This window comes from Saccopteryx bilineata, chromosome 9 (genome assembly GCF_036850765.1).
Source record: "Saccopteryx bilineata isolate mSacBil1 chromosome 9, mSacBil1_pri_phased_curated, whole genome shotgun sequence".
In the NCBI taxonomy this organism is placed as follows: Eukaryota; Metazoa; Chordata; class Mammalia; order Chiroptera; family Emballonuridae; genus Saccopteryx; species Saccopteryx bilineata.
This window is the reverse complement of record NC_089498.1, coordinates 3937434-3950927: the sequence shown is the minus strand read 5'-3', so window position 1 is coordinate 3950927 and position 13494 is coordinate 3937434. Positions and strand designations below refer to the sequence as shown.

The 13494-nt window shown below is 51.1% G+C and overlaps 1 pseudogene; it reads left to right on the top strand.

Annotated features, from left to right (window-relative positions):
* The first annotated feature begins 363 nt into the window (after positions 1-363).
* LOC136313277 (keratin, type I cytoskeletal 18 pseudogene) lies at positions 364-2415 on the top strand (annotated as a pseudogene).
* Positions 2416-13494: the final 11079 nt, after the last annotated feature.

Below are 13494 nucleotides of genomic sequence, written 5' to 3'. Positions count from 1 at the left end.
TCTGTTGGTGGACACGTGGTCGCTCCCACTGCTGGCCTACTGTGCGCAGCGCTGCTGCAAACGTTCGCATACCGGTTCTGTTGGAACACTCATTTTTGATTCTGAGGGAGAAAAAAAAAAGGTGTTTTATTTGTCACCCAAGGAGCCCAGATCTGGTATCTTCAAGACAAGAGTGGCATTGTAATCCACTACTTTATTTTCTCTCAGCCTGTTCCTCGTTCTAAAACAAACACCACGCAACAAAACGAAGAGGAGGAAGAGAAAGTAAGCCCGGGTCCTGCGGTGGGCAGCGTGATATTTGGCAACACCCTCGGCTGGTGCACAGGAACTTGAAAATCAAAGAGGGGGGAGGACAGAAGAGGCATGGATGCGTCTCTAGCTATCGAGATCACAGACTGTGCAGGCTCCCAGGTCTCTGTACCCCGCCCACTCCACCAGTGTCCGGCCCCCTGGGGGTCCAGAGGCCTGGCTGCGGGGGTTCCCAGGGGACCGGTGGGCATAGCGGGCATCTAGAGTGGGAAGGAGACTCTGCAATGTCTGCATGACCTCCTGGCCTCCCACCTGGAGAGGGTGAGGAGCCTGGGGACCCATAAGTAGAGACGGGACAGCGAACTCTGGGTGCACCTGGAGAAGGGGCCCCAGCCAGAGTCTGGGGGGCATTACTTCAAGGCCATCGAGGACCTGAGGGCTCAGATCTTTGCAAGCTCTGTGGATGATGCCAGCATCGTTCTGCAGACTGACAGTGCCCGTCCTGCCGCTGACGAGTCCAGATTCAAGTATGAGACAGAGCTGGCCATGCGCCCGTCCGTGCCGAGTGACATCAGTGGGCTCCTAAAGGTCACTGAGGACCTCAGTTTCACTCGGCCGCAGCTAGGGACAGAGACCGAGGCTCTCCAGGAGGAGCTGGTCTTCGTGAAGAAGACCCGCGCGGAGGAAGTAAGTGGTCTACAAAACCAGACCGCCAGCTCTGGGTTGACCGTGGAGTTGAGTGCTCCCAGATCCCGGGACCTCAGCAAGGTCCCGGCAGGCGTCCGGGCCCAGCCGGACGAGCTAGCTCTGCCCAACCAGGGAGAGCTAGACAAGGACTGGTCCCCCCAGACTGAGGAGAGCGCCCCAGGGGTCACCTCGCAGAGCGCTGAGACAGGAGCTGCTGAGATGACACTCTCGGAGCCGAGACCTACAGTCCAATCCTTGGAGACGGACTTGGATTCATGAGGAATCTGCAGGCCTCTCGGAGGGCAGACTGAGTGAGGTGGAGTCGCGCTGTGCCATGCTGTGCCGTGCTGTGCCAGGCTGTGCCATGCTGTGCCGTGCTGTGCCAGGCTGTGCCAGGCTGTGCCGTGCTGTGCCATGCTGTGCCGTGCTGTGCCGTGCTGTGCCAAGCTGTGCCATGCTGTGCCATGCAAGCTGGAACAGCTCAGAGGGATCCTGCCGCACCTGGAGTCACCCTGCCCAGACTTGGGCAGATGGGCAGTGCTGGCCCAGGAGTAGGAGACCCTGCTGAGGTCACCACCTACCACCCCCTGCTGGAAGAAGGAGAGGACTTGGATCTTGGTGACGCCCTGGACAACGAATAGCCCCTCCGTGAATCCCATCCGAAAGGCCACCCCCTGCAGGACTGTGGAGGGCGAGGTGGTGTCTGAGGTCGACGACACCAACGTGCAGGGGCGTTATAGGCAGCAGAAGCGGGGGCGCCCCTTGGGGCGGGGGCAGGCAGCCCATCAAAGGTGAAGATAAAAGAAAATGTTTTTAATCTCCTATTTAAGGGACAGATGTTGACAATTAGTATTTTTATTTCCTGGAAACTCTTAAGGGGAAAAGGAAACCCAAGCCTTCACGAGGGGACAGCAACTGGATCCGATCACTGAGCCAAAGACTCAAATCGTGGGGACCGCGCCGGCGTGGGGAGGAGGAAACGAGGTCCTGGGAAGGGAGCTCCTAGTCCAGTGCCTGAAACACCTCGCCGGGTCTATCGTCACCACGGAAGCGGGGAAAAACCCAGCTTTCTCGACTCCCAATGTTGTGTTCCTTTCCTTTCGTGGCCTGAGAACTTTGTTTGCCGGAATGAAACCCCCGACCCAGGATCCAGCAAACAGGGCAGGAGACGCTTCCTGCTTAGGAGACGCTGCTGAGGAAACAGAAAACGATACCGTTTGCGACCTACGACTTGGAAACGCAAACACGTCGCACGTATGCCTGGTCATGATGTCTTTACCAGAGCTGGAACAGCCAGTGCTTCCAAACAGCACATGATTAGTCTCCGTTAATAGGAACCGGACAGGCTCCCGGGGAGCTAGGCGGCAGCTGATGTGCTCCTGGGCTGGTCCCCTGGTGCCCAATGCTAACGCACGGGTGGGGCGTCATCTGTCCCAGCAGCTGCTGATCTCAGAGGCGTCCTTAGTCACCTCGGCCTGATCCCCTCTGGGTACTAGACTCTTCTCCATTCCCGTGGGGGAATCAGACCCGACTACAGACTGTGAGAGATTACCCTGAGGGCGGAGAGTGTGTGGCCGGCTGGTTTATTTGATTAAAAAAAGAAAGAAAGAAAGAAAAAAAGAAAGAAGGAAAAACCCTCCCCTGTTACAGAACAAAGAGCAGAAAGCCAGCCCCCCGGGGCCTGGCCCTATGCCAGGCTCTGTCATGGTACTCACATATTTTTTAATGCTTAGCCAATATGGAAAATGGCACTATTGCTTAGCAACCGAAATTATAGAGCAAATTAGATCTGAAAGACCCGTGGCCGGACGCAGGAGACACAGGGAGGAGAGGGGCCGGGATGACTGAGCTCAGGCCGGACGCCCCTCCAGTCTACACGAGGCCCCCAGCAGGAACCCCGTGAAGCTGAATGGCGCACTCTGTGGGCGAGGCCGCTGCGCCCAGGGTTCCATATCCATTATCTCGTTAACCCCCCAGGACGACCCTGGAGGTGGACATAATGATTGCCTCCGTTTTCTCACGGAGGCACAGGTGCAGGGATGTCACACAACCCGAAGGAGGTGGGTCCGGAATTTGAACTTCAGACAGACCCTGGCTTTTCTGCATTGTGCACGCTGACCCACGAGTGCAGCTCCTTCTGCCCAAAACACCCAGGTGGCTTTGGTCCCCGTCTGTGGATGGGTCACAAATAACCCCTCTGGCCCGAGTTCCCTCCCCTGTCAAGACTCCCTGACAACAGTCACAGTCGTTACCGGGGATGGAAAGGGCAGGGGTGGGTGGGGGGTTGCAGGCCCTGGAGCCCGTATTTCAATGTCTCTCCCCCCACGGGGTGTAGTGGTTGGTCCCTGGGGCAAGAGAGGGTCTCGCCCAGGCCTCTCCCGCTCGCCCAAACTGCACTGGCACGACAGGACAGCCACTTGCAGACTTCCAGGATCCAAACACTCAAAGAGGGGCTTTGGAATTCCGACGCCTCACCCTGGAAGCTTCTTGTCTTTCCCAGAACCCTCTGCTCCCTTCGGGAAGGTCTGTGGCAGGGGAAGGGATGACTGTTCAGCTTGGGTGACAGGTGCCTGCCAGGGGACTTGAAGTCTGGCGGTAGCCTGCCAGCCACATCCAAAGCTCTGAGGTCATTTCCCCTGAGACCGGAAACTTGGCACCTGCTGGAATCCTTGGTGGAGTAGTTGCCAGGGCACCCCAGATATGACATCTCACACTCCGGAGGCGCCCGGCATAGGGGCCTGGGAGGAGCAGACTGGCCCTGCTACCGGGGCAGGGTCCACCCTGCCTGTGTCGCGAGGCTCACCCTGGGCTCAGGGGCACCCCACTGGCGAGAAAAAGGGGGCCTCTTCAGAAGATGTCCGAAGTGCTGAAATAGAATCCAGCCCCACTCTGGCAGCCCCATTCGTGTTGACGCCACCGCCAGTTGCTAAGAGGCAGCAGAGACACAGGTGCAGGCAGAAGGGGTTCCCCAGAGCTCTGGGCGATGCCCGCCCCCACGGCTGCCTGGGGCTCTGCCCACATCCTTGGCCTTCTGCAGCAGCCAGAGGGCACAGCCTGGAGCCAATGGCTTTGCTGAGAAAGCACTTGCTTGGAGCATGCAAGCTGCCCAGGCGCCTCTGGAGGACACCCTTCGGGCTGTGGTTGCCAAGGAAACCATAGATGGGGGGGGGGGCTGTGAGCTCACAGGCCACCAGGCACCCTGCTAGGGCTCACAGTCTCTGACAGAAGGTCTCAAAAGTTGGTCCCCACCCTGTGACCTGAGGACAAATGAGAAATATGAGGCCAACGTGTGTGTAAATACACAGAGACGTCAAGACTGCTTTCTTCGAAGCGCCATCCTGAACTTCGAGGTTGTGACCTTCCTATTACTGTGTGTATGACTGTTACTTGGCTTTTATGAAATACTGGTGGTGGGGGAGGACCTGGGAGCCTTTCGTAAGCACCTGTTGACACAGCAAGAGCTTTAGCGGCCCTGTTCCCCAGCCGTCCATTAATCTCCTCCCCTTTCTCTCTCTCCCCCTCCCCCATCTCCTGTCTCCCGTCTCCCTTCATTTTTTTTCTCCCTCATCCTAAAACACAAAGTCTTGGCATGGAAGGAAATGACGTTAAAATTGACAAGTTCACCCTGGCCGGATAGCTTGGTTGGTTAGAATGTCATCCAGCTGCCCAAAGGTTGTGGGTTCAATCCCCGGTCAGGGCACATACAGGAACAGATCAATATTTTGTTTGTTCGTTCGTTTTATCCTCTCTGCCTCTCTCCCTTTCTCAATCTGTAAAAGTAAATTTAAAAAAATTTTTAAGTTAATTATCTTTTACAAGAAAGAACACCCGACAAGTTCACTAAAATGGTGCAGGAACCTTCCCTGGGCCGCGGAAGGATCCCGAGCTTCCCGAGGGGACCACGGCCCTGTTGCTGCATAGCCTGCCCCCCCCCCCCCCGCCGCCCCGGGGACCTTCAAGAAGCTGCAGAGGCAGTGACAGTTGCTGAGAGCGGCCCCCACTCCGTAAGGACAGAGCACCCTCTGCGCGCAGGGTGGGGCGCTGGCGGCTTCTGGACTCCCTCTGGCAGTGAAAGGGGACTGATTTTATTTATGTTTTCTTTTATTACTCAATTTAATTCTGTTCTGAGCCTCCGTTTTGCTGGGTGGCAGACATGTCGTCTCAGGCAACTTGGGGCCGCCCCTGATTTCTGGGGCACTCGTCAAGGGCCCACGGCCCCATCTGTCCTCCAGCTTGCCGTGAAGGACCCTCCTCCATGCTCCGGGTGGGGGTCCTCTCTCAGGGCTGGGGGCCCAGCATCCTGCCCTGCTCACCCCCACCCCCCCTCGCCTTGGAAGCTGCCTGTGAGCCCAGGCCTCTCTCTGTGGTTGGCCACCTCCCCGAGCCCTTCCCGGATGGGGGCCCTGCTGCTCTGGCCCTCGGCTCGGCTGTCTGGCGCCAGGCTGAGGTGTACAAAGTGCAGGGGTCAAGGCCCCCTGCAGGACCACCGGCGTCTCCTGCAGGGCTGCCCCTCTGCGCTGGCCCCTCTCCCAAGGCCTGGAATCCACCCTCCTGGGGGAGGGTGTGGGCCCTACTCACCACGGCCCCACCTTCATCTTCAAGCATTTGATTTATCCTATTTCCCTAAAGGCATTGTTTTTTGTTTTAGTTTAGAGAGAGAATAAGGAAGAGAGAGATACAGGAACATAGCTCTGTTCCTGTTTGTGCCCTTACTGAAGATCGCCTGGCAACCTCTGCACTTTGGCATGATGCTCCAACCAGCCGAGCCATCTGGCCGGGGCAGGGCATTGGTTTTTGAAGCTCAGAAGCCAGGGGAGGAACATTCTCTCCTCCATTTCCCCTCGTGCTCCTGCTGAGGCATCTCGGGATCTGCGCGTAGCTGCTGGAACGGGACAAAAGGAGCCCCCGCTGGGCCTGGGTTCTTCTCTCTGAGGCCCCGGGGTCCTCTTCGGGGGGCTCTGTGCCAGTTGCTTGCTGCTTCATCTGGTTTTCTTCTTAATTATTAAAACAAATGCCAACTCAAGCTCCTCCAGCCCTGGTCTCTAGCGGCATCCCCGGCGGGTTATCCGTGTTTTCTGCAGCTGGGGACCTGGCTGTGCCCAGCTACTGTGCCCTGTGTGAGGGGCAAGGGTGGTCAGCCTGTCGGGACCGCTGGGATATCTGAATCCTGCAGGTGGGTCACCGGTCCCGCTGGCTCTCATTCCAGTGCTCAGAGGTTTTGTGTGTGTGTGTGTGTGTGTGTGTGTGTGTGTGTGTGATCTGCTTCCCGAATCCTGGGATGATAGAATATTACAAACAGGAAAATGGTCTTGCTGGTAGCAGTTATTGCTAAAAATGAAGTGATATTTCCGGTCCTTTTTTTTTTTTTACATCAGAAAACATTTCCGTTGACAGCCAACAAACATGCTTTAATTAGCTGTGACCCACAAAGTAACAGCTCTTCTCGCCTTCCTTACTTCTCTTCCCATTTTAGTTTCCAGAAAGAGGAGCTGCCCTTCTGGGAGATGTGAGTGTCTGTGGTGAACAGCCTGAGCTCTGTTTTGCTGCCTGGTAGCTTTGAGGGAGTGATTCGCATATACTGACCCTCGGTTCCCTCCTCTCTGGCGTGGGGTGCTGATCGTGGCTACAGCAGAGAGCTGTTGTGAGCGAGAATTAGGGAGCAGGTCAGTGCTGAGACCCGGGTCTCACAGTCTGCCCTCAGGAAGGGTAGGCTGGAATTACGGAGTGAGTTCACACGGGCAGGAACGACAGAATAGAGGGAGCCTTCATCCTGGCCTCTCATGGGGCAAAAATTGAGTGAACCTGACCCACGTATTCCATTCTTCCAATACCTGCCTCGGAGCTACTGGAGCCACAGTAAACTGCATGATATCTGTTTGTTTTCTGGGGTTTTTTGTATTTTTCTGAAGTGAGAAGCAGGGAGGCAGAGAGACAGGCTCCTGCATGCACCCAACTGGAATCCACCCAGCATGCCCAACAGGGGGCGATGCTCTGCCCATCTGGGGTGTTGCTCCACTGCAACTGGAGCCATTCTAGTGCCTGAGGTGGAGGCCACGGAGCCATCCTCAGTGCCCAGGCCGACTTTGCTCCAATGGAGCCTTGGCTACGGGAGGGGAAGAGAGAGACAAAGAGGAAGGAGAAGGGGAGGGGTGGAGAAGCAGATGGGCGCTTCTCCTGTGTGCCCTGGCTGGAAATTGAACCCGGGACTTCCACACGCCGGACCGAAGCTCTACCTCTGAGCCAGCTGGCCAGGGCGCATGCAGGATATCTGTTGAATGAATAAATGGGCGCATACCTAAATAAGTAGGACCCTAGTACCTAGCATACCGTACAATCTATTGCATGGTATGTGCCCTGTAAATGTTTGACAATGAATGAATGATATTATTGAGATCAGACAAGATCAGACATGTTCAGGGTGGTATGGCCATAGATAAGGAATGATATTATTAACAATATGCAGAACACTTAGCAGATAACCAAAATCATCTTTTTCCCACTATTGTTCGTTCATATTTCCTGGAAACAGACTTCTCTGTAACCACACAACCGCTGGGTTTCCTATCAAGTTAGATAGTCAAGGCCACTGGGAGAAACGTGGGCTGAGCCTACATCTGAAAGACTGGCATTGTGAGTTCCAGGTCACCTGCGGAGCCTACCCCTTGCCTTCCGCTGCCGGGGGCCGAGGCTGCCACGGTGTGAGGACGGGACAAGGAGGAGGTTTCCCTGGGCCCAGCAAGGGTGCTCAGCTCAGCCCCATCCTTCGCTCTGATTCGCTTTTTCTATTTTCAATGTCATTATCCGGCTTCCATATGATTTTTACAAGATACAAGGTAAATATTAGTACAGGAACTTCTTTGCAAGAAGAAGCCGTTTAACCTGAGGAAATACGGTCGGGTTCATCGTGATGGATGATGTTTGGACAAGCCAGCTTTGTACAGAGTCAACATTGCCGGGACTCTGGGAGCAGGTTCCTCAGCTGAAATAAAGGCATCCCACCTCCGCTCAGCCCAGTCCTCCATCACACAGAGCCAGGGCCAGAAATGGGAGACCACGGAGAAACAACCCTGAAGAAACCGGAAGGTTGAAAGACTGAGGCTGAGGGCAGAAACACCTGGCAGGAGACCCCGGGGGCATTCCCACGGCCGTCCATGTCTCGCCAAGGGTGCCCAGAGTCGCATTCCTCATCAGGTTCGGACCCTCTTCCTGTTCCCACCTCAAAGGCTGAGCAGGGGACGAGCCTTCTTTGCCACCAGCTTCAGGAACCTCTTTCTTCCTCCTCCTCCCTGTCTTGCTAGAAATATTTTATTTTTTTAAAAAAAGCTCTCACCCTAAAGCAGCAGAATATATATTCTCTTCAAGTGCTCATGGTACATTCTTTAGGATAGACCACATGTTAGGGCACAAAAGCAGTCTCAACAAATTTAAGAAAATTGAAATCATATCAAGCATTTTCTCTGATCACAGTGGTACGAAACTAGAAATCAACCACAACATAAAAACTGAAAAATTCTCAAACATATGGAAACTAAACAGCATGTTATTAAATAACGAATGGATTAACAATGAGATCAAAGAAGAAATTTAAAATTTTCTAGAAACAAATGATAGTGAACATACAACAACTCAAAATTTATGGGACACAGCAAAAGCAGTCCTGAGAGGGAAATTCATAGCACTACAGGCACACCTTAAAAAGCTAGAAAAAGCTCAAATAAAAACTTGACCTTCCATCTAAAAGAACTAGAAAAAGAACAGCAAGTAAAGCCCAGAGGTAGTAGAAGGAAGGAAATAATAAAGATCAGAGCGGAGACCCTGGCCGATTGGCTCAGCGGTAGAGCGTCGGCCTGGCATACAGGAGTCCCGGGTTCGATTCCCAGCCAGGGCACATAGGAGAAGCGCCCATCTGCTTCTCCACCCCTCCCCCTCTCCTTCCTCTCTGTCTCTCTCTTCCCCTCCCACAGCTAAGGCTCCACTGGAGCAAAGTTAGCCCGGGCGCTGAGGATGGCTCTGTGGCCTCTGCCTCAGGAGCTAGAATGGCTCTGATTGCGGCAGAGCGATGCCCCAGAGGGGCAGAGCATTGCCCCCTGGTGGGCATGCCGGGTGGATCCCGGTCGGGCGCATGCGGGAGTCAGTCTGACTGCCTCCCCTTTTCCAGCTTCGGAAAAATGAAAACAAAACAAAACAAAACAAACAAACAAACAAAAAGATCAGAGCGGAAATAAATGACATAGAGGCTAAACAAACAATACAGAGGATCAATGAAACCAGGAGCTGGTTCTTTGAACAGATAAACAAGATCGATGAACCTTTAACCAGACTCACTAAGAAAAAAAGAGAGGACTCAAATAAATAAAATTAGAAATGAGAGTGGAGAAATAACAACCGACAACAGAAATACAAAATATTGTAAGAAAATACTATGAAGAACTGTATGCCAAAAAACTAGACAATCTAGGTGAAATGAACAAATTCCTTGAAACATAATCTTTCAAAAATCAATCTGGAAGAATCAGAAAACCTAAACAGACCAATTACAACAAATGAGATCTAAACAGTTATCAAGAAACTCCCAACAAACAAAAGCCCTGGGCTGGATGGCTTCACAGGGGAATTCTACCAAATAGTCAAAGAAGAACTAACTCCTTTCCTTCTCAAGCTATTTCAAAAAATTTAAGAGGAAGGAAGACTTCCAAGCTCCTTTTATGAGGCGAGCATAATTCTGATTCCAAAACCAGGCAAAAACAACACAAAGAAAGAAAACTATAGGCCAATATCCCTGATAAACGTAGATGCTAAAATCCTCAACAAAATATTAGCAAACTGGATCCAGCAATACATGAAAAAAAAAATCATACACCATGATCAAGTGGGATTTATTCTGGGGAGGCAAGGATGGTACAATATTTGTAAACCAATCAATGTGATTCATCACATAAACAAAAGGAAGGGGGAAAACCACATGATAATTTCAATAGATGCAGAAAAAGCATTTGATAAAATCCAGCCCCCATTCATGATCAAAACTCTCAGCAAAGTGGGAATACAGGAAACATACCTCAACATGATAAAGGCCATCTATGACAAACCCACAGCCAACATCATACTCAATGGGAAAAATTAAAAGCAATCCCTTTAAGATCAGGAACAAGGCAAGGGTGCCCCCATTCACTACTCTTATTCAACATAGTTCTGGAAGTGCTAGCCACAGCAATCAGACAAGAAGAAGAAATAAAAGGCATCCAAATTGGAAAAAAAGAAGAAAAACTATCATTATTTGCAGATGATATGATATTGTATATAGAAAACCCTAAAGTCTTAGTCAAAAAACTACTTGACCTGATAAATGAATTCAGCAAAGTAGCAGGGTATAAAATTAATACACAGAAATCACAGGCATTTTTATATATCAACAATGAACTGTCAGAAAGAGAAATTAAGGAAACAATCCCCTTCACTATTGCAACAACAAAAAAATAAAGTACCTAGGAGTAAATTTAACAAAGGAGGTTAAAGACTTGTACTCAGAAAATTATAAAACATTAATAAAAGAAACCAAGGAAGATACAAACAAGTGGAAGCATATACCGTGTTCATGGTTAGGAAGAATAAACATCATTAAAATGTCTATATTACCCAAAGCAATTTATAAATTCAATGCAATACCAATTAAAATACCAATGACATACTTCAAAGATATAGAACACATATTCCAAGTTTATATGAAACCAAAAAAAAACCAAAAAACCACGAATAGCCTCAGCAATCTTGAAAAAGAAGAATAAAGTGATATCACAAGAATAAACTTGATATCACACTTCCTGATATCAAGTTATACTACAAGGCCATTGTACTCAAAACAGCCTGGTACTGGCATAAGAACAGGCATATAGATCAATGAAACAGAACAGAGAACCCAGAAATAAACCCACATCTTTATGGACAATTGATATTTGACAAAGGAGGTAAGAGCATACAATGGAGTAAAGACAATCTCTTTAACAAATGGTGCTGGGAAAATTGGACAGTTACCTGCAAAGAAATGAAACTAGACCACCAACTTATACCATTCATAAGAAAACCCTCAAAATGGATAAAAAACTTAAATGTAAGTCGTGAAACCATAAGCATCTTAGAAGAAAACATAGGCAGTAAGCTCACCGACATCTATTGCAGCAATATATTTGCTGATTTATCTCCACAGGCAAGTGAAATAAAAGACAGGATAAACAAATGGGACTATATCAAACTAAAAAGCTTTTGTACAGCTAAAGACAATAGGAACAAAATAAAAAGGCAAACCACACAATAGGAGAACATATTTGACAATATGTCTGATAAGGGGTTAATAAAAAAATTTATAAAGAACTTGTAAAACTCAACACCAGGAAGACAATCCAATAAAAAAATGAGCACAAGAAATGAATAGACACTTCTCCAAAGAGGACATACAGATGGCCAATAGACAGATGAAAAAATGTTCAACATCACTAATCATTAGAGAAATGCAAATTAAAACCACAATGAGATACCACCTCACACCAGCCAGAATGGCGCTCATTAACAAAACAACACACGATAGGTGCTGGTGAGGATGTGGATAAAGGGGAACCCTCCTGTATTGCTGGTGAGAATGCAGACTGGTGCAGCCACTGTGGAAAACAGTATGGAGATTCCTCAAAACATTAAAAATGGATCTGCCTTGTGACCCAGCCATCCCATTTTGGGAATATATCCCAAGAACTCCATATCACCGACTAAAAAAAAAGAAATGCACCCCCATGTTTATGGCAGCATTGTAACAATAGTGAAGATCTGGAAACAGCCCAAGTGTCCGTCAGTGGACGAGTGGATTAAAAAGCAATGGTACAGATACACAATGGAATACTATGGGGCCATGAAAAAGGAGGAAATATTACCTTTTGCAACAACATGGATGGACCTGGAAACTATTATGCTAAGTGAAATAAGCCAGGCAGAGAAAGAAAAGTATCATATGACCTCCTTCATTTGAGGAATCCAAGGAACAATGAGAACTGAGGAGCGGAACAGAGACAGAGGCGGGATCAAAGGGTCCAGAGGGAAAGCGGACAGAGGGAAAGGGGATGATAGGGTGGGATAAACCTGAAGGGAAGGGGGGAGGGCGCTAAGGGGAGGGGGCAAGGGAGATGTTGAGGGGAATACGGGGGAGGGGGGATGCATCCGGGGCAACACCAGAATTTATGTAAACGCAATTAATTAAATTTTTAAAAAGATTAAAAAATCAACCAATGAGTGCATAAATAAATGGAACAACAGATCAATGTTCCTCTCTCTCTCTCTCCCCCTTACTCTCTAAAAGAAAAGCTCAGAGGTCAGGACCCGCGTGGCTATGCAGAGGCAGGGAGACACCTGTTCATGGTGCAGCCAGGCGATTGGAAAGAGGATGGTGGGGGACAGGCTTTCTTTCTCCCTGGGACACTGGGCCGTGCTGCCCGCGGCCTGTCTGCCTCCCTCAGTGCTGTGCCCCACACTTCGGGACTTCGCCCCCCCAGCTCAGTCAGTGCTTTCTTATTTCCTGCCTCGTCCCATGACCTTGGCTTGTTGGAGACTCTGCCCGTTATTGTCTCCTGGGTCCCTTCCCTGCCTTTCCATTGTTCTCTGTATTACAGGAAGCCACAGTCCCAGGCTCCCTGGCCAGGCAGCTCCCCGATGGCTGTGTGTGACGGGAGGGAGGCGGTGGGAGACTGGAGAGCAGGAAGGGGGAGGACCCGCCTCACGTGGCACCTTCAGCCGTGGCTGTGTCTCGCCGATGGCTCCTCCTCGCAGAGGACAACCCTACGTGGCTCCGACTCCTTGGGGACGGCCCTTGTCCAGCCACGCGGCCAGCTCCACGAGCAGCCCTGGGGAGTGCCTCCTGCCGACGCTAAGCCACGCTCTTCACAGTGCCCTGGTTAGCCTCCCATCTGTTTTCTGTGCTACCAATTTCTGCATTCAGTTCCCTCTGCTGAAAGGTCTGGAGTGATTTCTGGACCCTGATTGGAGAAGCAGCACCCAGAGTGACCCAAGGGAGTTACCCACGTGTCTGTTTGCAAAGTCACCAGAAAGGTGGGGAAGGTCGTTTGGCTGAAAGACTCACCCAAAGGTGAGGCCCGGCTTCACCAGCTGGGAAACTCAGACGGGCTATAGAGGAGGAGTCATCAACTGCTCCAGTGCCCCCGGAAGCCCACCAGGGGCCCCCAGGCCCACCTTAAACTTCTGCACCCGTGCTCCCCCCTCTCAGCACAGCTGAGCGGCCCCACCGGCCCCACCCGGCCCCACCGGCCGCTTGGTTTGTGGGACTTTGTCCTGGCAGCCCTTTGGCCCAGGGGGGCCGTTCATTAACAACCAGGGTGTAAAGAAGCAGATCACAGCGGGACTCACTTCGGAGCCACTTAAATAGGTGGATTTAAGAGACGTAACTCCCTCTGTTGTTTCTAAGAGGTGCCGCTGAGAATGGGAAGGCTTGCGGGGGGGAGGGCGGGGGGGTCCCACGTTCCAGCGCAGGCAGGAACGACCCTGCAGCAGGAGGCGACCCTT